The sequence below is a fragment of the Adiantum capillus-veneris genome, chromosome 11, assembly GCF_014529385.1.
Source record: "Adiantum capillus-veneris isolate H3 chromosome 11, ASM1452938v2, whole genome shotgun sequence".
Lineage (NCBI taxonomy): Eukaryota > Viridiplantae > Streptophyta > Polypodiopsida > Polypodiales > Pteridaceae > Adiantum > Adiantum capillus-veneris.
Window position 1 is genome coordinate 68,614,424 of NC_140941.1, and position 27,966 is coordinate 68,642,389.

Below are 27,966 nucleotides of genomic sequence, written 5' to 3' on the forward strand. Positions count from 1 at the left end.
TAATTCTTGCATACAAAAGCCCTTCTACTTGCCATCTTGAGTCCTCAATGGAAAAGATAAGCAAAGTATCACTTTCTAAAACTCATGACATAGTTTTCTTTGTATACAATGAAATGATGGAAATGGCCATATCAAACACGTAGAACTTTCTATTATTTATATACTTAAAAGTCAATTTTTTTGCACATGAAACTTTCAATTATTTATCAGGATACATCGTCACCACAACAGACATATACTCTATAGGATTTAGCGATCCCACAACCCCAGCTTCTGCTTCACCTTCTTACGCTTCACCTTGGCCAAATACACCATATCATCATAGATTTTCATTAAAAATTCCACCTTTTCTCTAATCTTTGGATGCAACAAATCAAGGAACTTTGATATTTTGAAGTACAAGATGCCGCTAAACCCTGTAGCAACCTCTAATCACCCCCAACAAGCTTCAAATTGCTGAAGCAAGAGCATAAAGTCTTGACTTACATCTTGGTGCAATGCCTTTAGCTTTGCACCTGCTTCCACCGGAGAAACAACCTTTCAAAAATGCCCAAGAAATTGATTTCGCAACTCCTACAATGAGCTTTGATGTCACTCTTTGACCATCAAGCCATACCTTCGTGCATCAGCACATGAACATTGGCATCGTCTACAGATTCTCTGCGTTTGTCATCATATGCATCAATATCATCCATAACTCAAAATCTGCTACCCAATCCTCCGAGTCTTCAACACCTATGAAAATGGGGCCAATGCTTGGCTCCATCATCTTTGCTTACTTGAAATCCGACCATTTCACATTTCACCACACCATTCGCCAACAATTTATCAGCTTCAAACTCAATTTTCAATTTCAATTAGGAGCAATCAGTGTGCTCCTTTGTGGGGCACTAGAAGATAGAGAGGGGGAATGGGGAACATGCCCAACACACACACAAATGCCCCTATATAGCTCAAGGTATTCTCAACACCCCTGTCCTCTCAAATTCACCTTCAAAAAAGACCATTTTCATCTGCACGGCCTCACTTGCACACTCCACAATGTGCACACAACCTTCAAGACACTAAATCCATTGCACTTCCACATTTCCACTCACACAACACCTATCTTTCTCTCTCTCTTTGCACAACACACCCTTGGGGGGGCACACATGTGTTGCAACACACACCCAAAAATACACGCACAAGAGCAGAAGAAAGAAGGTGGAAAGGGGGAGCTAACACAAAAGGCCACAATGATGGCTTCTCCTTGCTCAAAAAACCTATTTACAAATATTCTTTAACAAAAACCATCGCCACTTTGCTATCCCCTTACTTTCATTGAGCCCTTGAGTATCTAAAGAAACCTCCCTTGGTCTTGCTTCACCTTCCAAAAAACCAAAGAAGTCCCCCCAAAAATGTCTTTTTGCCCCCTCTAATAGAGGGTCTTTTCAAATTTTGGAAGCTTGCATCTAATTGGTCTAGCCCATGGGCATTGCCCTGCCATGTCATCACCTTCTATGCCCAAAAAGGCCGCCGTAAGCCACCCGGATCCGCTCACACAATGCCAAATATCACCATTCAGTGCCCGCACGGGTCGACCCTCGCAGAGCCAGCCCTCTCAAATACCATAGCCAGTGCCTACGGGATCTCCTTCTCCCTCTACCATGTGATGCCAAGTACCTTGACCCGTCCATCTATATATATACCCCTCATGCAGGTTTACAATCTCCAAAGTTTGCATCTCATTTAAAAAAAAGGTAACTAACAAGATTACCTCTACTTTTGAAACAAAGGTTCATAAACAAAACTAAAAACTAAAATTGACTTTTAATGCAAGACATATTTAAACTTGCACGGAAACTAAAGTTTTTCTAAAAGTTAAGAGAAACCATTACAATAAACATAGGCAATCTATTTGCCACTTCTTCATAACAAAAAAATTCAAAACTCTGTCTTAATACTAAATCAAGCCCAAATATTTATGGATTGATAGGAAACTCTTCTTCCTCTTTGTCCTCCTCATCCTCTTCATGATTAGTTGGAGGAGAAACATCTTCACCACCATCAACATGACTGATCCCATCTCGTGTAACCACCACATTTGGATCCTCATAAGGTTCCAGATCAACAAATTGCATTCCATCGTCTGGTCCAAAGGGAGGTTGTGGTTCGTCTGATGCATCCACAACCCTTGGATGTGTTGCCATGTTTTTCATACCAACTTCTTGAAATTCATCTGGCAACTCCTTGAGTGTAGTAACACGTTGTTAGGAGTTTTTGGAAGAAGTGATTGTACATATGTACATACACATGCATGGTGCATCGAATAAAGGATTGTCCATTTTCCACAGCCATGTGGTCACGTGGGGCCCACATGTGTACATGCAGGACATTGTGTACATAGCACATCAATTTTCATCGTCACCAGTATCAGTGTGTTTTTTCTATAATAATGAGGAGTTTTTAGAGCGTAAAAATTCTCGAGGAAGTTATCAGCGGGCCGACGACATGAGGTAAGCAGGTGCATCAAGTGGCATCTAGTGGCGTCAGGAGGTCGAAGGGGATCAAGACTTGCACATGGATAAGTACGGACACAACATGGGTGTTTTTTTGTGATCAATTATGCAAAAAGGTCATCATGAGAACTAAACTTGGGGGCCACTTCACGTGATTGCGGGATGCATTATTGAAAAAAGTTGAGTGCCAGGTGTGCGGATGGATACTACGTGGCCATTTTTTGGCCTGGTTCGGGGTTCATTTGAGGTCGATCAAAAGAACAAAGGTGCCCAAGGGATAAATTTAAGTGTGGACACTGCAAACGTAAGAAAAAAACCAGCAAAACATGGAGAGAAGAGGAGGAACAGCCGCAACTCAATTTTTGCTGTTTTGGCCATAAACTGCTCGTCCGAGGTCGGATTCGAGCACTTTGATATTATAGACTGGGGCTTTTGACCGTTCTAAATGCAATGATGCTATCCATTTTGCCAAATTCCTCACTTTTTTTTGCTTTTTTGACTGTGTAAGTTTCTCCTATGAGCGAAGCCTTTGCTCAAATTTGTATTGTATCTAGCATATTCCATCCATCTTGTGTGAGCTATTTGTCCCATTGGTGTTGGCCCAAGCTCAATTGTATATGAACATCAAAAATATTTCTCTTTTGAGCTGAGTTTTGTTTTTTGTGTGCGTGTGTGTGTGTGTGTGTTGAGTGGGAAAATGGATAGTCTCTCTCCTCTCACTCCATCAGTGTGTTCCCTGTTCGGCCAAGTGGGTTGTGTAAGCTGAGTGGTGCCCCATAGTGTGTGTGTGTGTGTGTGTGTGTGTGTGTGTGTGTGTGTGTGTGTGTGTGTGTGTGTGTGTGTGTGTGTGTGTGTATCATTCCAAGAGTGTGTGTTGGGTGATTATAGAGGCGTTGTGTGTGTTTCCATCCCGCTCACATTCTTTTGGCGCCCCCCCACTGAGGATCTTCTTTGAGTACCTTCAGCTTCGGATTACAGGTTGCAAATCACAGGTTACATGTTTCAGGTTACAGGTTACAGATTACAGGTATAGGTATAGGTGATACACACAGGTATAGGTAGCTGGAGTAGAGTGATATACTAGCAAGTGGGAGTCACTTGCAGTTGTCATGGATCTGCATCATTTGGCGCCTGTTTGAGCGCATTTTTTGGTATTGTACGTTACTTGTGGATTCTGCCAATGTACGCCTTTGTGGATCCATACTTGGCTTTATTTGGCATTCCCAACCATTCGTGAGACTTGGTCCCGAAGATAGTCATTTCTGAGACTTGACTATACGAGATTTGCATAAGCCTTCGTGAGAGGGTCGTGGTGAGGTTTAATTGAGCTGGGGGATTCTCAAATGTGAGATCCTTTTGGTGATACAGGTGGCTGGAGTACCCTTTTTGTGACCTCGTCATAGGCTATGTACTAGTGATTCCTACTTGATGCTTGGGTTCCATTGTTGGCAGGTTATGCATACATATACGGTCTATATTTTGGGTTCTTACTGCTCTACTTTTAGGGGACTCTGCCAAAAAATTTCCAAGTTGTGATGGCTGATTTTTTGGTCTTTTGAGCCATTTATGTTGTTATGGTGCTAAAATTTGGCAAAATCAGAGGGTAATTAGTCAAGTGTGCTTTCTTAGGAGCTGCATGGATGGCTTTTAATGGATAATCACGACGGACCTCAGTTCACTCCTTTTCATTTTTCACAACGAATCCATATAAATGTTCATGAGGACAGTAAGATTTTTTACCAACAACACATAGTCTTTATGTTTCGGCCAAGAAGATTAAGAGAGATACTGGAATCTCCTTTGCCTGTTGTTATTCCAATGATTAACTATGAAAACTCATTTGATGTGCATGTGTTCATCCTTTCTAAAAGCTTGAGCTCCATTGAAGTTTCTAGGGATTGAGTCAGTAAAAAGTTTTGGGTTCTTGCACGTGTATTAGAAGGGGTTCTCAAAGCATTGAAACTTGGGTAGCCATGGCTTTCTCTTATCCGGAATTTCATGGAAGAAGTGATGAAGATGTGGAAGACTTTTTGGAAAAGATGGAGGTTTCTTGCATTACCAACTAGAATCATGATCCTGCACAAATGTTATGTCTTCTCCAGATTTGTTTGAAGAGTGATGCACGAGTTTGATCCAAAGAATTTGAAGAGGAGTTGCATGCGGCTGATCCACCTGTGAGATTAAGTTGGGACAATCTGCGGCATGGATTGTAAGTGGAGTTTGTGAAGACAGAAGATCTTGACAAAGTGTGGCAAGAAGTACAAGGTTTGGTGCAAAGGGAAGTTGATCCAGTAGATGCATACATACGTAAGTTTTCAATGGCATGGGAGAGGATGTGCAAGGCCTTAGCACCACAGGTACCCCCACCTGACATGATGAAGAAGGATAGGTTCTTGGCTAGTCTTTGGGAGAATATACGTTGGAGAGTGGAGCTAAAGAAGCCTAGGACTTATGAAGATGCACTAGATGTAGCGAGGAACAAAGAGTGGAAGATGAGAATAATGAGTCATCTAAGAGTAGAGTCTTTGCCCAGAAGGTCTGAGTTTCAGTAGATGGATTCTTTGCAAGGTCGCACGCCAGGGGTTCATCATGAACCAATAGTTTCTGTTACTCCTCAGGTTATGCTAGCAGTGGTCACTACAGTAGTGCAAGATGATGGGCTAAGGCATGAGGCAAGTGGTAGATTTAATGAAGAATCTAAGTCTAAACATGCTAGGTAATGTGGAAAATAATCGAGGTCGAGGGAGGTTTGCAAATCATTCAGGAGGTAAAGAAATACCCAAGAATGGTGTTGGACAAAGCAATGGTAGAGTTTGGAGAGAGACACCGATGTGTTATAATTGCGGAGAGTTGGGCCACATCAGCCCACAATGTGATAAGCCACCAAGGATGGGGAAAGACATGTATCCATTGCCAAGAGAGGTGCTAACTAGGTCAAATGATTATGGCATTGAAATTAATGGAGAAGAAGGAACCAGTGGATTAACCCAGGAGGAAATGGGAAAGACAAAAGTGATAAGTCTGATCACCTTGGAGAAGGTAGCAAAATTGGAGGATACATTACTGATGCCTATTGGGAAGAGGACCACACAAGATAATGAAGGAAGAAGTGGCGTAGGTCCTAGTAAGAAGAAGGGAACGAGCCATGAAGGTGAGGATGTCAAGGCCAAGAGCAAAAGAAGGGCCCGTCGCAAGTTTCATGTTTTAGATTTTCCACTAGGGGATGGGCAATTAAGCTATGACTTGAAGGAGGATCTGACAAGCAGGAAAGCAGATGCTACTTTTGGGCAGCTTATAGAGATAGTGCCTAAGCTAAAGCGACAGTGGAAGAGGATGGTTAACCCAATGGAGAAAGAGCCAGACAGAGGTTTAGTGAAGGTGTTGGCGATGGATGAGCTACCAGACATTTTCCCAATAGTAGATGTGTGGCACAAAAGAAAAAATTTGGGACAAGGTTATGTTGATGGAGGAGCCCAAATATGTGTCATAACACACTCATGCATTGAGAAGATGGGTCTTACAGTGACTGGGGTGTCAGGCTTTAGGATCAAATTGGCAAACCATCAGAAAGTAAAATGTTTGGGTGTTGTAAAGAGCTTAGAAGTGGAGTCATATAATGCAAAGGTGGTGGTTGATTTTCATGTGATGCCAGTGGGGTTGGGATCATATCCTATTATACTAGGTAGACCATGGTTATGTGCAGTGGGAGCTGTTCAAGATTAAAGACGTGGTCTGATTAGCCTCTATGGAAGACAGGTGCCAAGAAGTTATATAATATGGACACAAGGAAACGATTGGAGGAACTTGATGAAGATGAGGATGAGTCTAGTGATGAACACTATTCCACAGTGTCTAACAAGGACAATGATAGTACTACCGACAGTGATGAGGATGTTGATGTTGCATTTCTTCTGATAGGACAAAGAAATCCATGAGTCTGGTTTAGGCGCATTTGCAAATGAGATTGAAGATGAAAGTGAAGGGCCTTACAAAGTGATTGAAGGGATGATGCAAACCAAGGTTGAACTGTCAAAAAAGCGGGAATTGATGACAGAAATGATTAGTGGAGACCTCTCAGCTATGGATAAGGAGATATATTTGCACATGCTGGCTAGTTTTCTTGATTTGTTGATTACTTCATATGAAGATATTAGTGGGTTAAAAGGAGAAGAGATGCATATAGAGCTGAAAAAGGGTGCTAAGACAGTGCAGCAAAGGCTAAGAAGGATGTGTCAAGAGCAGATGGAAGCCTTGCGAGAAGAGGTGGACAAGTTATTGAAGGCAAGGTTCATAGTCCCAGTGGAGACCACATAATGGGTGAGTGCAGTAGTAGTCAGCTCAAAGAACGATGGAAAGAAGTGGAGGATTTGTGTAGATTTTAAACCCTTAAATGCAGCCACCACTAAGAAGAGCTCATATCCTCTTCCATTCATTGATCAGATCTTATATTCAACGGCGGCAGGTTATGAAAGGTACAGTGTGTGTGATGGTTTTTCAGGCTATTTTCAATTGAAGATTTCTCTTAAAGACCGAACAAAGACAACTTTTATTATTCCATGGGTTGTCAAATGGCATCTTTCTATCAAGAGAAAGAAAATTGGGTATTGGCACCATTCATTGGTAGTTGTGTTAAAGCTTTTATGGACAACTTCTGTGTCTACAACAGTATGGCTGAACACCATGAGAAGTTGCAAATGGTATTGGCTAGATATGATGAATGCAAAGGACAACTAAATCCAAAAAAATGTCATCTAGCACAGGCAAGGGTGAAGCTATTGGGCCATATGGTGTCAAAAAATGGCATTGAGGCTGATCCAAACAAAGTTAAGTCTATTATTCTTCTTCCATCACCTAACAGTACAAAGCAATTGGCAACCTTTATACACAAAGTGAAGTACATGGTGCGATTTATTCCGTTGTCTTCACAACTCCTTTTTCCATTACAACAAGTGGCAAAGCATGATCCATTGCAATGGGATGACAAGTGTGAAGAAGTGTTTCAAGAGGTGAAAGAGGTGTTAGGGGGGTTGTCAGCCATCCAGGCTCCTGATTGGGAGCAAGTGTTTTATGTAAATCCATTAGTAGGGGATGATTCCATTCGAGCCATGCTATTGCAAAAGGGGAAGGGCAGCCATTATATGAGGTTAGTGTATTGTGCAAGCCGAGTGAGGTTGGTCGCAGAAAGAAAATTGTTGGAAGTAGAGGTAGTGATGGCTAGTGTAATATTTGCTTGTCGACGATTTTGTCATTACTTGCTACCACGACCTTTTGTTTTCTTAACGAGTTACACCTTTGTGCCACAACTAATTAATGGCACTAACATGTTAAACATGGTCAAGAAATGGGTAATTGAGTTGCAAGAGTTTGAGTTCTCTTTTTTAGTGGAAGATAGTACAAGAGCTACCCTAGTTGATTTGTTGACTTACAAGGAGAATCCCATTCTTGTTAAGAAAGAGGTGGTGAGAAGGGTAGTTGAAGAAGTACCACAGATCAGCAATGCACATGTGATGCTCTTTGATGGCTCATACGAAACGAGCTAGGATGCGGCTTCAGGGTTATAGCACTTTACGATCTAGAGGGGAAGCTAGTATGCAAGAGACGGTTCAAATTGGATGCTCATAGTAACAATGAGGTTGAATATGCTACTTTGGAAGCCTGATTACACATTTGTTTGAAGCATGGGATTAGAAGGTTGAGCATAAAAGGTGATGCCTTGTTAGTTCTGAAGCAATTGTTGGGTGTGTGGAAGAGCAAGAACACCTCATTGAAGGAAACATGTTTCAGAAATGAAGGCATGTTAAAAAAGTTCGAAGCACGGAGCATCAGACACATTGAACGTGCTCTAAATGGAGAGGCACATGAAGCAGCTCAAAGCATGATTGGGGAGCTATTTGTGTTGAGGACCAATTTACCTCTTTATCATGGCCCGGAAAGTTTGGCTCAAGAAGAGGAGTTTTTGCTAACAAGAATCATTCCCAAGGACATTTAGAAGTCTAAGAAGTATGGTTTTGTGCGTAGAGCATCCAAGTACAAATTTATTGGTGATGTCTTATACATTAAAGGGGATGATCTCATGTTGAGATGTGTACTTTGGCGGGAGAAGCTTTATAAAGTGTTGGAAGAGAATCATGAAGGTGCATGTGTCGGATATTTTGCTCTAAAGATCACCTTGCATAAGATCTTGCAAGAGGGGTATGTATGGCCTAGTTTGCACAAGGATGTTCACCATTGGTGTAGGTCTTGAAATAGGTGTCAAGCATTTGGGAAGAGAATGTTGAAGCCAGAGCTACGAAAAACCATTATGGCATTTGATGTGTTTGAAAAGTGGGGGATTGATGCAATAGGCCCTTTACCTATCACAAGCAGGGGCAAAAGCTATATTTTGACTGCAGTGGACTATCTCTCTAGATGGGTAGAGGCTATAGCAATAAAACAAATCACTGCAAAGGATGTGGAAAAATTTGTGTATGATGAAACGTGTTGCAAGTTTGGGGTGCCACTAGAGCTACTTTCGGACAAGGGGCCAGGATTTAGAGCTAAACTATTAGACTTTTTATGCGTGAAGATGAAGATTAGGCACCAGCATACAACTCCTATTTATCCAATGCAATGGCTTAAATGAAAGATTCAATGGTGAGTTGGTACAAATTCTTTTGAGAGTGACAGAGCACCAAGGAAAGAATTGGTATTTGGGATTGCCTAGTGCATTATGGGCTTACCATACTTCGACAAAGACATGTATATGGTTTACTCCATTTCATTTGGTATATGGAAAGGAAGCACTATTGTCTGTGGAAGTAGAGTTGCCTGCAATCAAGATGTTAGAAAAGTTTCTTGGGCAGTCCAGTGATGCATTCAAAGAGAGGCTCTTACAATTACAAGAGGTTCAACTGGATAGAATGGACGCATTGGAACATTATGGACAAATGCAAGATAAGGCTTTATAAAAGATAAATGAAAAGGTGAAAAGTAAGGGTATCAAGAAACATGACTTGGTTTTGTGCTACAATAGTAAGCTGGAAAGACATTCCAAAAGAAGTTTCAAATTAAGTGGGAAGGACCTTTCAAGGTAGTTGAGTGTTTTCCGAATGGTACATATCAGCTGGCTAACCTGAATGGGATTCTACATAAGTCAAAGGTAAATGGACTGCATCTTAAATTATATCATGCTAGGTTAATGATGGTGGAGCAAGATGAGTTGTCTACAGAACAAGTAATGTATGTGAGGGATGAGGAGACCTGTGACGCGATGAGTCTCTATCTCTTTTGGTTGCTGCTGATCATGAATGATCTAGCAGGCTAGGGGATGGGCAAATTATGTTAGGAGTTTTTTTGGAACAAGTGATTGTGCATATGTACATACATATGCATGGTGCATCAAATAAAGGATTGCCCATTTTCCAAAGCCAGCTGGTTACGTGGGGCCCACATGTGTACAGGTAGGACAGTGTGTACATAGCACATTGATTTTCATCATCATCAGTATCAATGTGTTTTTTCTATAATAATAAGGAGTTTGTAGAGCATAAAACTTCTCAAGGAAGCTATCATCGGGCCGACGACATGAGGTAAGGAGATGCGTCAAGTGGCATCCAGTGGCGTCAGGAGGTCGAAAGGGATCAAGACTTGCACGTGGATAAGTATAGACACAACGTGGGTGTTTTCTTGTGATCAATTATGCAAAGGTCATCATGAGAGCTATATTTGGGGGCCACTTCACGTGATTGCGGGATGCATTATTGAAAAAATTTGAGTGTCAAGTGTGCAGATGGATGTAGAAGGGTGACATAAATGCACTACATGGCCATTTTTTGGCATGTTCGGGGTCCATTTGAGATCAATCAAAAGGCCAAAGATGATCAAGGGATAAAGTGAAGTGTGGACACTGAAAAACTTGAGAAAAAACCAGAAAAACGTGGAGAGAAGAGGAGGAACAGTTGCAACTCAATTTTTGTTGTTTTTGGAGCCTGTTTTGGCGATAAACTGCTCATCCAAGGTCGGATTTGAGCACTTTGATATTGTAGACTGGGGATTTTGGCCATTCCGGATGTAACTGCGCTATCCATTTTGCCAAATTCCTCACTGTTTTTTTTCTGTTTTGGCTGTGTAAGTTTCTCATGTGAGCGAAGCCTTTGCTAAAATTTGTAATTGTATCTGGCATATTTCATCCATATTGTGTGAGCTATTTGTCCCATTGGTGTTGGTCCAAGCTCAATTGTATCTAAACATCATAAATATTCCTCTTTTGAGCTGATCTTTTTGGGGATGTGTGTGTGTGTGTGTGTGTCTTTGTGTTGAGTGGGCAAATGGATAGTCTCTCTCCTCTCCCTCCATCGGTGTGCTCCCTATCTCGGCCAGGTGGGTTGTGTAAGCCGAGTGGTGCCCCATAGTGTGTGTGTGTGTGTGTGTGTGTGTGTGTGTGTGTGTGTGTGTGTGTGTGTGTCATTTTAAGAGTGCGTATTGGGTGATTATAGAAGCATTTTAAGCCGAGTGATGCCCCATAGTGTGTGTGTGTGTGTGTGTATCATTTTAAGAGTGCGTATTGGGTGATTATAGAGGCATTTTAAGCCGAGTGATGCCCCATAGTGTGTGTGTGTGTGTGTGTGTGTGTGTGTGTGTGTGTAATACCATTTTAAGAGTGCGTATTGCGTGATTATAGAGGCATTGTTTGTGTTTCCATCCCTCTCACATTGTTATTGGTTGAATCTTACTTGTAAGGGATCCATTTCAACGGCAACAACATTTCATCCTTTCTTCAAAGCACTCATTGTAGTTGTCCCTATATCAACAAATATACAAAACTTGACACACCTTTATCAAAACAAATATCATCAATATATGAATGTTAAAATTGAATAGTACATGTTCCTGCAAAAAGATCTAAGATTCATTCTCCTTTCATTGCGAGAAGATCAATAAAATCAATCCTCAACAGTTATGGCTTTTGATACCGATTCATGATGTCACTTAGAATCACCAGAAAGATCTCGAAGTTTTTTGCACACCCCTGGTCTATCAAAAATATTTGTGCGAGCTGCCTCTACAACTAAGACCAGAGGGAGAAAAAAATACCACAGTAGCAAACTCTGCAAAGGATAACCTATCCAATTGGTAGCCTTTTATGTTAGGTTTTGTCTTGTCAAAAAGACAAAACTACATCATCATCTTGAAAAAAAAAAAGAATACTAAAAAAATTATGAACCATCTGACTTACCAAATGCATAATTGATGGGCCATGGAGTTATGTGCAAACTCAAAAAAGTTTAGTTTCACTTACTCGTTTCCTAGTAAGCATGGCATCCTTGAATTCGTCTTGTCAAGAAGTTGGATATACTTCTTCTATCGTGAAATCCTTGCATGCAAGTTTGAAATCATATTTCTTCTCTTTATCGTTCACAAATTGTTTTTCTTTCCCTTCTACAAGGCAATATACAATGTCTTGCAAGGTATTTTCTCTGATATCAATAAGATGACCTACCACTTTGAAAACACTTTCCTCATTGATGGGACCTTTATTGTCAACGACACAAAGAAATGGAGTAAGAGGTTCAACAATAGTTTGATTCTGCCGAAAAACACCTACTCAAATTGACCAAGCATGACCTTCATGCTTCTTTGTCGTGCATGCTCCCAAAGGACTTGAACATCATGAGTTGATGACTTTTTTTGTTTTTGACAGATAGTAAGCATACCTCTAGGGGGAACAATGGCTCTGTCTAAAGGTATCATCGATAAAGTCTCATCAATACCTTGAGCTTGTTCTGGAAGCTGATGAGCTAACAATTGTCGTGAAGAAGCACCACTTCCAAAAGTGGGAGGAGGTGGAAGAAGCTGTCTTCTAGAATCTTCTCCGACAATTGGCACACATACTCTAGGTGCTTGAAAGTGAGGGCTGATGGGAGCAGGTTTACTACGTGAAGGAGTGAGTGAACCTGTACGATCTAAACCAGTTGGAGCAGATGGAGATTGATTAGAAAGAGTAGATTGTTGTCCTCTTCTTTGTTTCTTGGAAACACGAGCATCACCAGAAGGAGAAGCCATTACAAAGAAGAAGCTGCAAACATCGACAAAAGAACTATAAATTCTTGTAATCAAGCAAACAAAATTCAAAATACTTACTTAAAAACAACAAGAATCATATTAAATTTACAAAAATTAAACAAAGAAGATAAAAAAATCTCTCATATTTCAATGTTTTCTTAAGAAGAAAATTAAGAATTTATGTCTAGTTAGACAAAAAAAAACCAAAGCATGTCTTTATGTCTTTATTTATGGCACAATAGATCTCTTATATGATGCTAACAAAATGATACCAAAATCAAGTGCATCATGCTAATCCCATCTCCTTTGCTCTAGTGTCCCAACAACAACAATACTCACACTATCTCTTTCCGGAGTGGCTAGAGCAACACTCGACACTTGAATTTCCAAACCAACCACATAATCTCACATTTTCTTGCAACAAGTGCTTGTTTAACAAAGAAAGACCAAAGAGAGTAGTTGATACTATCCAACCTACCCTCATTTGGAAGTACATCAAGAATACAGGAAGCATTGTTTCTTTGTTGATGTGTCCTTATGCATATAACAACAAATCCGCACCATGTGTACAAAGATCTACACAACCAACGGTAATTTTTTTGCACAATATTGCCAAAACATAGCTCTCTTTGTACGCACAATCCATCACACTTATGTACTTTTACCTCCACATTAATACATGTTTTCTGTAAGATAAGATTTTTTGTATGGCTGAAAACTATCTTCTATTGTGATGCCCAAAACAAAATTCTGAGGGCTTCAAAAAGGGGGTAAAACCTCAAGACACCTACTTGAAAAATCTCTCATAATGCTGAATATGCAAATCCAAGCTCCGAAATCAAAAACTGCCTGTAAATTCCACGCGCGCGCGTACACAAACGCAAAAACAATTTGCATACAGCCATGCAAAGTAGAAACATGAAGACAAAGAAAACTCACACAAAGAACAAGGAGATGGACAACATGAAGATAGAGATGAAAATAAAAAAAGACATACCTAGATACGACCTTTGGAGAGAGCAAACCCTTCTCATTGTGTTTTGGATTAGAAGAGCATAACCAAGCTGTATTCTAGAATACACTTATTCTACAAAGTTGCACTTAGGAATACACCTATGCTACAAAGTTGTATTTAGGAATACACCTATGCTACAAACTTGTATTCCAGAATACACATGTGCTACAAACTTGTATTCCTGAATACACCTACGTTGCAAACTTGTATTCCAAAATACACTTGCATTGTACGTTTGTATTCTAGAATACAAGATTGTTGCAATCTTGTGTTCTAGAATAGAAAAGTGCTAAAACTTGTATTCTAGAATACAAGATTGAAGTACTCTTGTTTTCTAGAATGAAAAGAAATTGAATCCTAGAATAATTATACAAATAAATGAACAAAAAACTTAACACTCACATATTCTAGAATACAACTGTATTGTAAATTGTATTTTGGAAAAGAAATTTAGTGCAAGTTTTTATTCAGGGATACAAGAAGCTTGCACACATGTATTCTAGAATGCAAGGAGCTTGCACACAAAGTTGTATTCAAGAATACAAGGAGCTTGCACACATGTATTCTTGCATACACTTGTGTTGCAAATTTGTTTTCCAAACAAAAAATTGACACACAGGTCGTCAGTTTGTTTTTCAAAATCAAATGAGTTGTATTTAAACAAATAAAAATTTCATTTTTTAGAATACACTAAATAAATATGCCGTGAAAATTGCTTCAAAAAAAAATTCATTGTTTTTTTTGTCAAACGACACTTTCAAAAAACAAATTTGTATTCCAGTATACAAGTTAATGATATGTCAGTATAAAAAACTAAAGATTAATTCTTTATTGTACTAGATTTAACAATTTGGTTGAAATTTTCTATTTGAAATGGTCTAAAACATTCCAAATAAATAAAAGGCTCTAAAAATCATAGAACTTATACTTTAAAATTTTTTGAGACAATATTGAACCATTTTACGGGTTTAAAAAATTATAAGCAAATTGTGCAACAATGAAAAGCTAATATATCAAAACATAAGCAAACATAAGTTTGTTTTTTGTATAAGCAAATTGTGCAACAATAAAAAGCTAATATATCAAAACATGAAATTAAAAATCATGCCTAAAAATAAACAATGGAGCAAAAAGTGTTGTTTTGCAAAAACGTGCTCTAGAGATCAACTACACAAAACTCTAAGGAAGAGTGACTCAAACTGAGACTTTGAGATCCTTTTTAAGGTATAAATAATTTTTTATTTTTTATTTTTTTCTATTTTTCTTTTTAAAAAAAACTACATTTAAATAGGGTAAGAAGTGCTCAGACTCATTCTAACAAGAGCCAAAGCTAAAGATTTCCTTTGTGGAATCATTTTTTTATCATTTTCAATTTGTTACCTCAAACATGTCATTTTCAAGCACTTCTGAATCTTTTCACTTACCTTCTTCCTTAATTACACCACCAACGGAGAATAATAGTTCTAGTGGTGAAGAGGCAATTAGCCAAAGGTTTCAAGAAACGTTGGACATGGAGTTGGATAGCGCTTTTGGTTCTTAAGGAAATGCTGAAAGTGCTGACAATTCAAACGCTACTCTGAGCGGAACAAAAAGATTACTCAAAGGAGCAGCTGTGAAAATAAACTTGTCGAGAGTATTGTTGTGCAAAGAATTGTTTAAGAAGTTTAGGCTTCAACAAAATCAAGCAAGAAAGAGAGATATTATTTGGGATGAAGCAATCTAACCAAAATAGTTTCTTACCTACATCAATTGGGATAACGAATGAACACACAAGATATACAGTTTTGGATGAAATTGTATGTAGAAGATGTTTTGCACGTTTAAGATCTAGAGAGGAGGTTATGCAGTGCTCATACACAATATGTGATACTCTAGAGTTGTCATATTTAAAGAATTGGTTGGATGTATTTGTGGGTTAAAATGGTAAAAATCTTCCGAACTGTAAGTTTACACACTTACCGGATAACTTTACAAAGATAGAAGTTTACAATCTTTATGTTGAAACTCTCAAGGAATGGAACATGCCAATTCTTTCTCTTTGCTCATTCCTAAGAGTTTGGAGAAAACACTTCTCCCATGTAAACATTCTAAAAAGAACAAGAATGGGTGTTTGTCAAATTTGTGTTGAATTAAAAGCAAAGCAAAACACAGCCAAAACATCAGAACAAAAAGGTAAGCTTAATGTGGATTTTGAAGTTCAAATATAATTTTTTGGATCATTCTATTCAATAACTAATACTGTTCTTTTGTTTTGAAGCTCCTATTCAACTTGCACTCAAAATCCACCGAGAACAACAAAGCACAGAGAAACAAAAGCTAGCAAAGCATAGAAAAAAGTGTCTAGAGCACAAAGATCAATACTTGGGATTGGTCATTGATGGGATGGATCAGAAGAAGACTTTACTACCTCATTTTTTACATGTTCCAAAAAATCTTAAAGAAGAAAATTTTGTACAGTTACATGTGGTTGGAGCACTTATCTTCAATGGTGTCATGACATCCAAAGTTTGGGGAATGTCAATGAGTTGACTGCGGGTGTCATGCTTACTGTGTTAGCATCAGATGATGAGAGTGGATGTCCATTAGCATCAGATGATGAGAGTGGATGTCCATTTTGGATAGCCAAAGTCATCAAGATCTATGAACAAAATCAATGTATTCATTGGATTGATGTTCATTGGTACAAAGCGGTTGGAGAAGAAGCAATTACCAGTAGGTACTATCTTGAAGTGATCAAGGTGAATAAAAAGAATAAAAAGGAAAGCAGCAAACGACGTATCGATAATCTAAATTTGGAGGATGTGGAAATTCTTGTTTATGGTTTCACCTTAAAGGAGTGTGGTCATCTTCGTCAACAAACCATAAAAATTCTGATGGAAAAAGTTCAAGGATTGTAATTGAAAGCTTTGAGTGTTTAATTGTAAGCTTTCAAGGATGTAATTGTTTTTCTAGTGGAATGTTGTGTAAATTTTTTAGAACTATTTGCACCTTTTTTGTCTCAAAAATTTTTCTTTATTGACTTTAGTACAAAAAATTGGAGTTTTTTTGGTAGTGTTCACTGTCATTTTTTTTAAGTAGCTTCAAAAATTGATGTTTTTTTTAGTTTTTTGACAACTTTTGGTCAAATTAAAGGTGAGGTGTAGTTTTTGCGACTAAGGTGTACTTTTTTATGACCAAGTGTTAAAAGACCATTGGTGAGTTTACTTCCAAAACCATTCGCACCATGTCCTTCCTATGCTTTTCAAATAAAATAAAATATTTGAGAAAATGTCACTTGAAAATTAAAACACTTCGATTAACTTGCCTTCTATTGAGCTCGCAAACAGAAGCTAATAGCCTATTGTGTCACGTATATACATAGCTATGGAGATAGAAGTGTACAAAGAAGAGAGGGAGAGATGGATAAGATAACGCACACAGTTGGAGCACAAATGGAAAGAGAGATATTAAATTAGTTTTTGTGCTTTATAAAGGCTCTTACATGCTTTTCACACCTCATGACAGCCCAAGTTGGGTTGATCCCAACAATCGCCCACTTCAGCCAAACATGGCATAATCATCATCATCATCATACACCCCCTTGAGCTAAAGTCTTCATTCTCATGACACAACGAGCTTTGGTATACTTGCAAACCGTGAGTTTTAGGTTTTTTCACAACTTGGTGCCACTATGGAGCTACCATCATGTGGGGGTTTTGGTTTCCTCCCAAACCTCGGGTTTAGGTTTACCCGTTAACCTCATGAGAGTTGATCACAAAACAAGGTTGGGCTTTCATAATTCATAGGGAATGTCTTACCATTGGCATCATCTTCATTATTGAGGCAGTGTCTACTCCCTTTACAAATTCAATATCATAAAAATTGGAAAGGCGAATGTGGGCTTTGTGCCAAATAGCACATGGCATACACATTATGTGAATGTTTATCATCGAAAGACCCAAAGTGTGAACAACCGCTTAAAGTAAAAGGAAAAGGTATTTGAAATTAAAGAGATCTTTGAAAAAAAATGAAAGCTATGATCAAATCTTGCACATGCATCATCTATGACGTCTTATGTTTGTGTGCCATTTCTCTATTCATCTGATGTTGTGGCAACTCTGACACCACATTTTATTACATCCCATGCATCTGCTTGCTCCTTAGCTTTTGTAGCTAGGTATGCACAAGCTCCATCGCTCACAAATGTCATAAGAAATCTCCAAATAATTGTAGGACAGGTCATTTTAGGCCAAACCGTATGAAATCTGGCTCATCATCTGCCTTCTCAACACTATTACATGTGCAGCCTAATGCTCCTTCTAAGATTTGGGAGTGCCATAGTAAGTAGACGTTTGAGGCCCTACTTTGGCACTTCCAATCCATTGATGGTTTCTTCACACTCATCAAGGGCCACTTGGCTCAATTTGGATGCTGGTTTGGATGGTAAAAAATGACCTTCAGGGACAGGCATTAGTCGGGAGAGAGGGCCCAGGCCTCCAAAAAGTCCACCTAAAAGTGGATGTAAAGGTTTCCCTTCATGATTGATACATTTTCTTTGACCTAGATTGATCACCTTCGTTGGGTTGGACTTTACAAGCAATTGTCATCCATCAAGGTGAGTCAATGCAAATTGAAACCCACACAAAGCCTCTCTCAGTGTAAGACTATCAACAAACAAATCATCTCCTTTCCTCTTGAACTTTGCATGGTCCTTCAATTGAAGCACAAAACTATATTATCTCCAGTTTCAATGTTAGGTGTCTCATCTGCTTCACCTCTAAAGACTATTTTTTGACCATGCTGCATTCTTTTCTCCACATGCACCTTCAGCACTTTCTTGCCTTGCACCACACTTTGATCCCTTTCCTTTGCATTTGGGACACAATATATTTCTTAACAGTGAAAGTTTCTTCAAATTTCCATTGTAAACACCCTCCTTATTGAAAGTGGTCCTCTTTGTCACCGATTGTGGTGCTCTGATACCACCCGTTGAGCTTGTAGTAGAAGCTAATAGCATATTGCATCGCGTATAGACATAGCCATGAAGATAGAAGTGTGCAAAGAAGAGAGGGAGAGATGGATAAGATAACGCATACAACTAGAGAAAAAATAGAAAGAGAGATATTAAATTACGTTTTGTGCCTTTCAAAGGCTCTTACATGTTGTTCACACCTCATGACTGCCCAAGTTCGGCTGATCCCAACACCTTCAAACCAAGGATAATTTAAAATCACAGCACAATCCTCATGAAAAAATAAAACATAGTAAGAACAACAAGTACCAATTTTTTATGTGCCATTACATAGAGAATAAGTTCATATGAATTAATCAATATAATTTGGATTTTAGGTTCCTATTGGTCGTAGTTCTTCTGGCTATAGTGCTATTGGGGAGGGTGCAGGTGGGGGGCCTATGGTTAGTGAGTGAAATAGTGGCCTAAGAGCGGATGATCATGGCTTGGCAAACCTCAACTATAGTTGGAGGTCTACTCGAGGGTGGACCAAATGGCATTGTCAATTCTTGGTGACGTGGTAAAGATGATGGAGCTGGCTGTGATTGTGCTGAATGTGGTATATCTCCCTCATGAGGAGTCGATCCTAGACCACTAGAAATATATTGTTGTGGTTGAACACGTGCCAAAAACAATTTGCGATCTCATTCAATGTTGATGCAATTTTGTTGTAGATGCTTGCACTCCATCACTCACCAAGCTATCGTATCTAGCAAGACAATCCAAAATTGTGTCGCCAACCTTTGAAAAGGTACCCAACAAACACATGTGTAGAGAAGCACATAAATTAGTGGACATTGCAATGACAACTACCGAGCAAAGAAGTCACTCCTTGACTTACCGAGCAAAGAATTTGATTGTCTCCACTCCATGCCAAAATGGTGCTCCAATGCCGTCTAGTATCCATGGAGACTCCCATAATGGCTCTCAAATAATGTCACTATCAAATTCAAAGCCATCATTATTGGCTACCACATCTCCTACTTGGCGATCATATAATGGAATAACTAAAAGCCCTTCAATTTTACGTGTGAAAATGGCCACCACCAAGGTCTTGACCTACAACACAGTTCACGTTTAAAAGAGAAACACACCAATATCTATCATGAAACTTGTGATAAATGGTTAAGAACTTACTAGATCTGTGAAGTCATCTATAAGAGCATATGGGCATGAAACCAACCAAAGGAAGATTGAACAAAGGTGGAAAAAAATGCACAAGCATGCCTCCTCAATGATGAATGCCAAGTGGTTTTCTCAGTATGCCATGACTATGCACCATGTGGTAATCAAAACTTTGCAGCTAGGGCAAACACACTTGCAACGAGCTTGATAGGTATACATTACATTGGGGTACGCCACTAATGCCAAAGTCAAGTTTTCAATGTGTGGGTAGGCCTGCCCACACAAGCCGCACCACTCCAAGCTATTGATCAGGCTCCATTTTGCCAGAGTGTGAGAGAGACCCAACCAAACAACACATCACTCATAGGCTCCTTCAATGCACAAGGACATAAGTAAGAAGATTGATTGAGTGCTCAAAAAACTTTGAAATTGAAATTAGATACCAAAGTCTCGTAAAATTACTCAAAATTGAATTTTGTATCCATGATGCCTTTTGTAGATGGTCCACATCAGCAAGTACTCCAAGATGTAGAGAAACCACCCTTACACTCATGATTTTTTCCATTTCTGCATCAGAGTGAGCCAAAAATAAGTCACATACAAAATTTAATAAAATGTCATGAACCATTAAATTTTTAAAAAATACATTGGTGTGTGGTTGCATTCTTTACCTAGTGAAAAGGAAGCAAGTGGTTTGGGTGGCCTTGCTGAAAGTGAGTGGTTTTCCTCATTTTTCCCAATAGCAATGGATATGGTTTGCATCAATCCCCAAGGTCTTAAACCACAAGATCGAATATAGACCTCCATGATTCCAAGTGTCACTCGGAGTCACCGCTTTTGTAAGTGGTGTGGATTGGGATTTGTTCTTGATGGTCCACTCCTTCAGACTGTTTCCTCATTGAATCTGTTTCCTCATTGAATGCATGTGAGAAGCAAAGAGCAAAAGTAACAAAAGAGAGTGGAAAGAGGAAGAACAAAAGTTATAATAAAGAAAGAGGAGGAGGGTAGTGGAAAAAGGAAGAGAAAACTTTTTTGAAGTTCAATAACTCTTTGGCTTTGAGAAGAAAGGTGGAGAGTGCCAATGAGGAAAAAAGAAAGTGGAAGAGGAGACCCCCTTTTATTTTTATTTTATTTATTTTATTTATTTTATTATTTATTTATTTATTTATTTTTTTGGGGGGGGGGGGGGGGGGTGGAGCACATAGGAGGTAGTTCACGGGGATGCCCTACAAGTGGACTACATGCACTTCACAATCCACTAGGATAGCCTCATGCACTACAGGGCACCCGCAATCCATGCAAGATCTCCACGTGGACTATCCTTGGTCCACTAGGCACCGCATGGACAGTGGGACGTTCGTAGTCCACGTGATAGAGCTCGCACCCTTGTCCATGAGCATGTCCACATGGCCATGCCATGTGGATTGTGGGTTGCTTGGAGTACACGTGGCAGGGCCACAAGGAGAAGAGAGAGTGAGAGGTGGCATGGAGAGAGAGAGAGAGAGAGAGACAGAGAGAGAGAGAGAGAAGGCGTGGAGAGATAGATTTCTTGATAGATTGAATTATCATCCACGGAGGTCATATATGAACTATGGGACCAAGATACAACACATTACATAAGGGTCCTTCTAGTGAAGGGGTTGCTAGATACATCTCAGTTAAGGGATAAGGTTCCAATGAGGGTGAACAAAAGGGGTGAAACAAAAGAGAAAATAGGATAAATAAACATAAAAACTTAGCTAAGGAGAGGTAGGTGAGGGGGGAGCCATTTTGGGAGTTCAAAACTCTTGGATAATGGCTTTACCTCTTCGATAGACTTCTCATTTGCCTGTCAACTGAGTGCTTCTTGCACCTTTTGTAGCTCTACCTTCTTTTGTTTGAGTTGGTTGGGTGTGAGGTCTTTTGCAAACTAGATTTTAGTGTCCTTGAGAAGCCTTGATTGCTAAAGGAGTTTGATTCCATCCCCCTTGGTTTTGATAGTAAGGATCGCATGGTTGGTGCGATGTTCATGTGTAATGGAGGTGATTGTTGATGGGTCCCACTGTATCTTGTGGGTTGTTGTTTGAATGCACGCAAAGGACTCGTGGAACTTGAGGTCTCCCTCCCCTGTTCAATCACTTGGCAGCACCACCAATGCAAGCATTGAGGGCGATATCCTCTTGTCATTGTCGTTCGCGTAACGTGGATGCCACATGGTCTTCTACCTTGTGGAGGATGACCTCCTACACTTGACTTTTGACCTCCTTTGTGAGGGTAATCTCTACTTCTTCCTCTGTTTTGTTGAACTTGGTTTCCATCTGTTCCATTTCTTCCTTCTTGCGGTTCTCCACTACAGTAAGCCGGCTCTCAAGAGTGATGAGCCTTTGTTTCATCTAGTTATTGTCCTTGTGGAGTCTTTTGACTTCATTATGAAGGAGGATGGCGTTGTCCGTTTTGGAAGGTGTTGCCACGACCCTGACAAAGGTGGTCTTGCTATGGGATGAGGCCCAAGTGGCCATGGTTTTTTCTTGAGGAGTGCACCAAAGGGAATTTTGGTCGAGGGGTGAATAAAAGGCGTGAACAATAGAGTGGAAAAAACTAATTGTTGACAGTTGTGGGTGAAATGACCACAGGTTATGAATCAAAGGCGAAGTGGGCACAGGCTACAATGGGGGTACACATTCGCAGTCAAGTGCGTAGAGTGCACATTTGTGGTCAAGGTACGTAGTACACAATTGAGGGATGCAGTACACAATTGATGGATGCAATACACAATTGAGGATGGACTTGCTGGTAAATGCTAGTTTGGTGGGCTTCTTCACACTTATTAATGCGTCGAAGTTGTGGCTTAACGCCTCCCCAAGGCTAGCCCCTCAACTAGGGGAAGGTTGAGGGGGCTGGAGAGGGAAACGGTGCATGTGCAAAGGGTTAGGTTTACGAGAGAGAGAGAGAGAGAGAGAGAGAGAGAGAGAGAGAGAGAGAGAGAGAGAGAGAGAGAGAGAGAGAGAGAGAGAGAGAGAGAGAGAGAGAGGAGGGGGTTGGGGTTGTGGGGGACGAGAGAGAGAAAGAGTGAGAGTAGGCATGGAGAGATAATATGTGTATAGAGGAAAAGATTGAGAGAGTGCATGGGTGAGAGGGCATGTGTGTGCGTAGAGAGACAAGGAACATGTGTGAGGAGAGAGAGATTTTTCAATACAATTTTAATGTAGATTTATTAAATAATAATAGTTTAATAAAAAGTAGATTCTTGTAGAGTAGATATAAAGATAAGATTTACAGCCATTCTTTTCTCTAAAACCGAGCACCTATTCCTTCCGTTTCCTCATACACTACATTTTCCTCTCATTACTCTCTCTCTCTCTCTCTCTCTCTCTCTCTCTCTCTCTCTCTCTCTCTCTCTCTCTCTCTCTCTCACACACACACACACACACACACATACACACACACACACACACACACACACAATGACATCATCACCATCAGGCTCCAATGTTTTTCTAATCAAGAATGCGCTCAATTCTGCAAAATCCACCTTGGAGAATGAGGGGGCTACACATAATGCAAGAAAATCACAAAAGATCAAGGACAAAATATATGTCTGGTCAACTATTCTGATAATTTTACATACTTGAGAGAACTTGAGTCAAAACTTGATGACAATACATGTCGCCACGTAGGTGACCTTTTGATTGCAGAGAATGTGATCAAGTACAAGCTGGGAAGATTCTTAAGGGTGGATACCTTACCTGTTTGGTGAGGAACAAAATTTTGAACTCGGTGATGGAAATATACCACTTCATACTTTTGGCCAAGATTTGTGGTCTTGGCCACCATGTATGTGGACCCTGTCAATTGTTAGGGTGCTAAACCAAATGAGCTTAGGATTCATGGTTTGTGAATGAGCTTCAACTACCTGTAGCATACTATCTTTGGATAGTTTATTTTGTAATACCAAAATATCTAAGTTTGTAATGGTTTCTTCTTGGTTTTAAACGCCCATGATATTTTTTTGTAACGTGGATTGGACAATTTCTTTTGTGTTAGTAATGCCAAAAAAAAATTTCACACTGGTGAATAATGACACAGCCATCCAAAAGAACCCTCTCAGGTAATGGAACACAAATTTAATCACTTAGGAGAGGGGTTTTATGTTGTGGATGAATCTTTCTCTAGAAAGTTTATGGTGGTGGTCGAGGATGACACAATCTCAAATTTGAGTGGCATGGTTTCTCTTCTGGTGGATGCTCCCTACATAGAACTTACTAGCCGAAGCAAGGAACGACTTTATGGGGAGAAATCATTGCAAAACTCTATTGAGATAAGGAGAACACTTAGTACATTGTCTTTTTTAGCTCAGTGATGAATCCCAACACATTGAGGAAGCTTCTTTCAAAGATGGTGAAAAGCCAACAAGTGATGCAAATTCCAGATATGTACAATGTTAACATGGTGTTCAAGTTTTCATCAAACTTAGGAAAGGTTCATCCAATGAATGCTATGGAACATAAGTATGATCCACACCACTGGACCAAACCGCAAACCTCGAACGTTGCATTTCATGGAGTGTGTCCCAAAAGCCATTGTGTAGGTTCCCTAATGTGTCTCAATGAAAGTTGTCTCAGATTGGTTCATTTTGGGAAGTCAAACACGATGCATTTCAATGGTAGTATGTGGATTTGGAGGCAAGCTTACTTGCCATTATTATGGACAGCCACCCATTTGTTTACTGTTGAAGCAAATAACTCAATCACACCAATTTGGATGGTCCTGCAAAACTTCTTCCACTTAATCATTTATATTTCACCTAAGCCGATATCGTAAATCCTAAACTCAAAAGATTTTGATTGTTTCCAAATGTTTTTGTACTTAATTAAGAGAGTAGATACCCTAGTACATCACATTTTCTAAGTAAGTATCCCTTTCTAGCCAAATACCCAATTTTTAACCTTGGGTATATAAGCCAAAATTTGTAATTATTAGGGGATCTGTTTTACTTTGGATCTCACGTAGTGAAGAGTACACCTACACTTGCGCCCTCACTACTCTTTGTACGAGTAAGCGTTGCTAATGAAATCTCTTGTGTTGCTTCCTCATACTCTTTGCACTGTGTACATGCTCATGTGTGTGTGACGCAATGAGCGGTTTTAGCTCTAGGTCTCCTATTGTGTTTATTTACTTGTTTTGAGTTGTTAACGGTGCTTTAAGTGAAACTAGGCATGGAAAGGGGTAAGTAGGCCTTAGGAGGAGCCAAACGACCCCTGATTTGTCATTTTTTGGTGAGGGTAAGAGGTGGAAACAATTGCGGGTGGTCACCCATGAAAATGGTGACTTTTGCAGGTTTCGTTAATGGAAAACTATTCCCTATAGCCTAGAGACCCCAAATCTCAAGTTTCATGTCATTTGGAGTTCATTTGACACCTCTACGACCATTAGAGTGAAAGATATACCCCACAAGAGACTTAAGCATTGTTCCCTTAGTTGCTTCTTGGCTTGAGAGTGGCACCTTTCTCCTCAATGCATTGCCATTGGGTCATTTCATTTGATGTTTCCATGCACCATTCATGCCGGCTACGTCATTGGATTGACATATTTATGTTGGTTTGATTTCTCGCTAGCCTACTTCGTCCGATTGCGATGGTCCGCTAACATTGGCATCGTTGACGGGGATGTAGGACTTACACTAGTAGAGGAGGTCACTGTGAGGTCCTTTTTTACCCAGTGCCCAAGTGTTATAGCTCATTACATTTATCTTTAGGTAGAAGAGTCAGTGAGGCTTGCTGATTTCTCATGTAGGCCAAAGAGCCAAGCGTTCTCTTTGGTTACCTCTTAGGTTAGGATGACCTTAGTACTTGGTTTTAGTGCATTGTGCATTGAGTCTGCACTTTGACTCTTGTTGTAAATTGTGTTTGGTAGGCGGTTGTGGTGAGTTGGGACTAGATTCAAAAATTCCACTATCATCTACCCCACTATCACTTCTTTTCATCGGTTTTGTTTTTCATTTTGTAACTTTGTTGCTTAGGATAGACGTAGGAGTAGTAGTTAGGTTAGAACTATGTTTTGGTGTAGCTTAGACTAGCCAAGGTTTCTTTTGAATGCCATATTGTGACTTTTGACGATAGATTGACTAAATAGGAAAAAGTATGCATAACTTGAGAATGGGGTGTGTGAATTGAGGAGTTCTTGTTTGTGCACTTGTATATACTCTAGGGAGACATATCTGAAAATTTTGGTTATTGTTGGAGTCATCAACTGTGAGTTACAACAAATCCTGTATAGTAATTGGCTTATTTGGAAAACTTTGCATATAGGTCAAAAATTTACCATTTTGAGTGTGATACAAGGTGTCATTAGGAAGCCCCGAGGAACCCACAGGAGGTGACTGAAAAAGAAACAAATACCAATGGCAGCTACCGTGGTTGTTGTCACTTGTTAGATTTTGGACTCTAGAGCATACCAATAGGGTCTCAAGCCCCATACTTGCCAAATCTAATTTCTACACAGTAAAAAGTAAGTTCAAATGTTGGATAGCTCTAGCCAAAATTGCTTAAGTGAGCAGGCCCGAACAATTAACTTGGCGACTTTTGATAGGTCAAACTTCAAAATTGCAAGTGAAACATAGGCTTAAAAGACTATACAGGCGATTGGGAAGCCACTAGTGTAATGCCTAGCGGAGACTAGAGCCTAGAATCCACCTCCCAACCTCCCACTATATAGGCCAAGCTCCTAGCCCTTTGCCCTAGTTGGATTCCCTTTCCACATTGCCTAGTCCGGCCCTTGGCCTAGTCCATGACTCCCTGGCCTTGCCCTTGTCTTGACATTACTCCCCCCTTAAGGAAGAGTTTTTGTCCTCAAAAAAAAAAGTGGTAAACTTCTTCTTAAGAACACTAATGTTTTCCCAAGTGGCACCTTCCTCAGGTCGATCTTTCCACTTGATTAAAGCTTGTCGATGTACATGATGACGTGTATGTAAATCATGATAGTCGAGAATTCGTTCAGGTTCATGTGGTAAGGTAGGAGGTTCAACGAAATTGACCAGAATATGTTGGCCAATGACATTGTCATTGCCATGTAACCGCTTACGTAAACGGCTTACATGAAACACCGGATGAATACGATAATGTGTAGGTAGCGGTAGTTTGTAGACATGATCACCCACTCGCTTGAGTATTTTTAAAGGCCCACAATATTGTGGATATAATTTAGGTGTTGGCCCAGTTTTCAAACTTTTTGAATGCTCTGGCACATGTAAAAATACTTCCTCCCCTTCCTCAAAGGTACCTTGCCGACATTTCTCATCAGCGTACTTCTTATACCGATCCTGCGCTTGTCGGACGTTCTGACGAGTGAGTTTCAGCATATCCATGTGGTCTTGGAGAAAATCCTTAACCTGTTGGAGTTTTTTGGTTGCCAACCCCACCGTAACAGGTGACCTAAGTTGAAAACCATACATGAGCATGAAAGGACTAAATCCCATCGTGACATGCTTAGCACTATTGTAGGCAAACTCAAGAAGAGATAAATATTATTCCCAGTCTGACTGTTTCTTGCTAACGTATGCGCGTAGCATATCCTCTAACACTTGGTTAACTCGTTCAATTTGATCATCCATTTTTGGATGATTGGATGTACTGAGGTTTAGTTGTGTACCCAATCGTTTAAACATAGCCCTCCAAAAATGATCGTTAAACTTGGGATCACAATTACGGACAATGTTACTTGGAAAACCATACAACTTGTATAGGTTGTCCACAAATAACTTGACTAATTTTGGAGTTTTAATTGTTGATTTGGTTGGATTTAATTACTTACATAGTTTAGTCAACCGATCTACGACCACCCATACCGAGTCATGACCTCGTACAGTGGTTGATAAACCCACAATAAAATCCATAGAGATAGTCCATTTACCATTGGGAATCTCCAAAGGATGTAAGATTCCTCCTGCTTTCAGGCACTTTGGTTTGTTAACCTGACATTTTTGTCAATGCAAGACATAATCTGAACAAAGCCATGTAAACCTGGCCAGTAAAACTGTCGTCGTACGAGAGCATAAGTCTTTCTAATACCCGGGTGCCCTATACTTGGACTATCATGACATTCATAAAGAATTTAGCGCCAAATGTCTGTGTCCGTTGGTACACATACTCTCCCCTTATGGAGTAGGTACCCATTGTCGATGGTGAAATGCTTCCATCTCTATAGTTCATCACTCCACAGAGGAGAACTATGTGTGGAGGTTAACACTACACTACCATCATTGGAGTGAGAAGGATCCCTCATCTGTACATGGCTCCACACTTTGGAATATGCGTCATCTT

At 39.8% G+C, this 27,966-nt stretch overlaps 1 pseudogene; it reads right to left on the minus strand.

Annotated features, from left to right (window-relative positions):
- Nucleotides 1-17,893: 17,893 nt before the first annotated feature.
- LOC147447405 (chaperone protein dnaJ A6 pseudogene) lies at nucleotides 17,894-22,041 on the minus strand (annotated as a pseudogene).
- Between the last annotated feature and the right edge of the window lie 5,925 nt (nucleotides 22,042-27,966).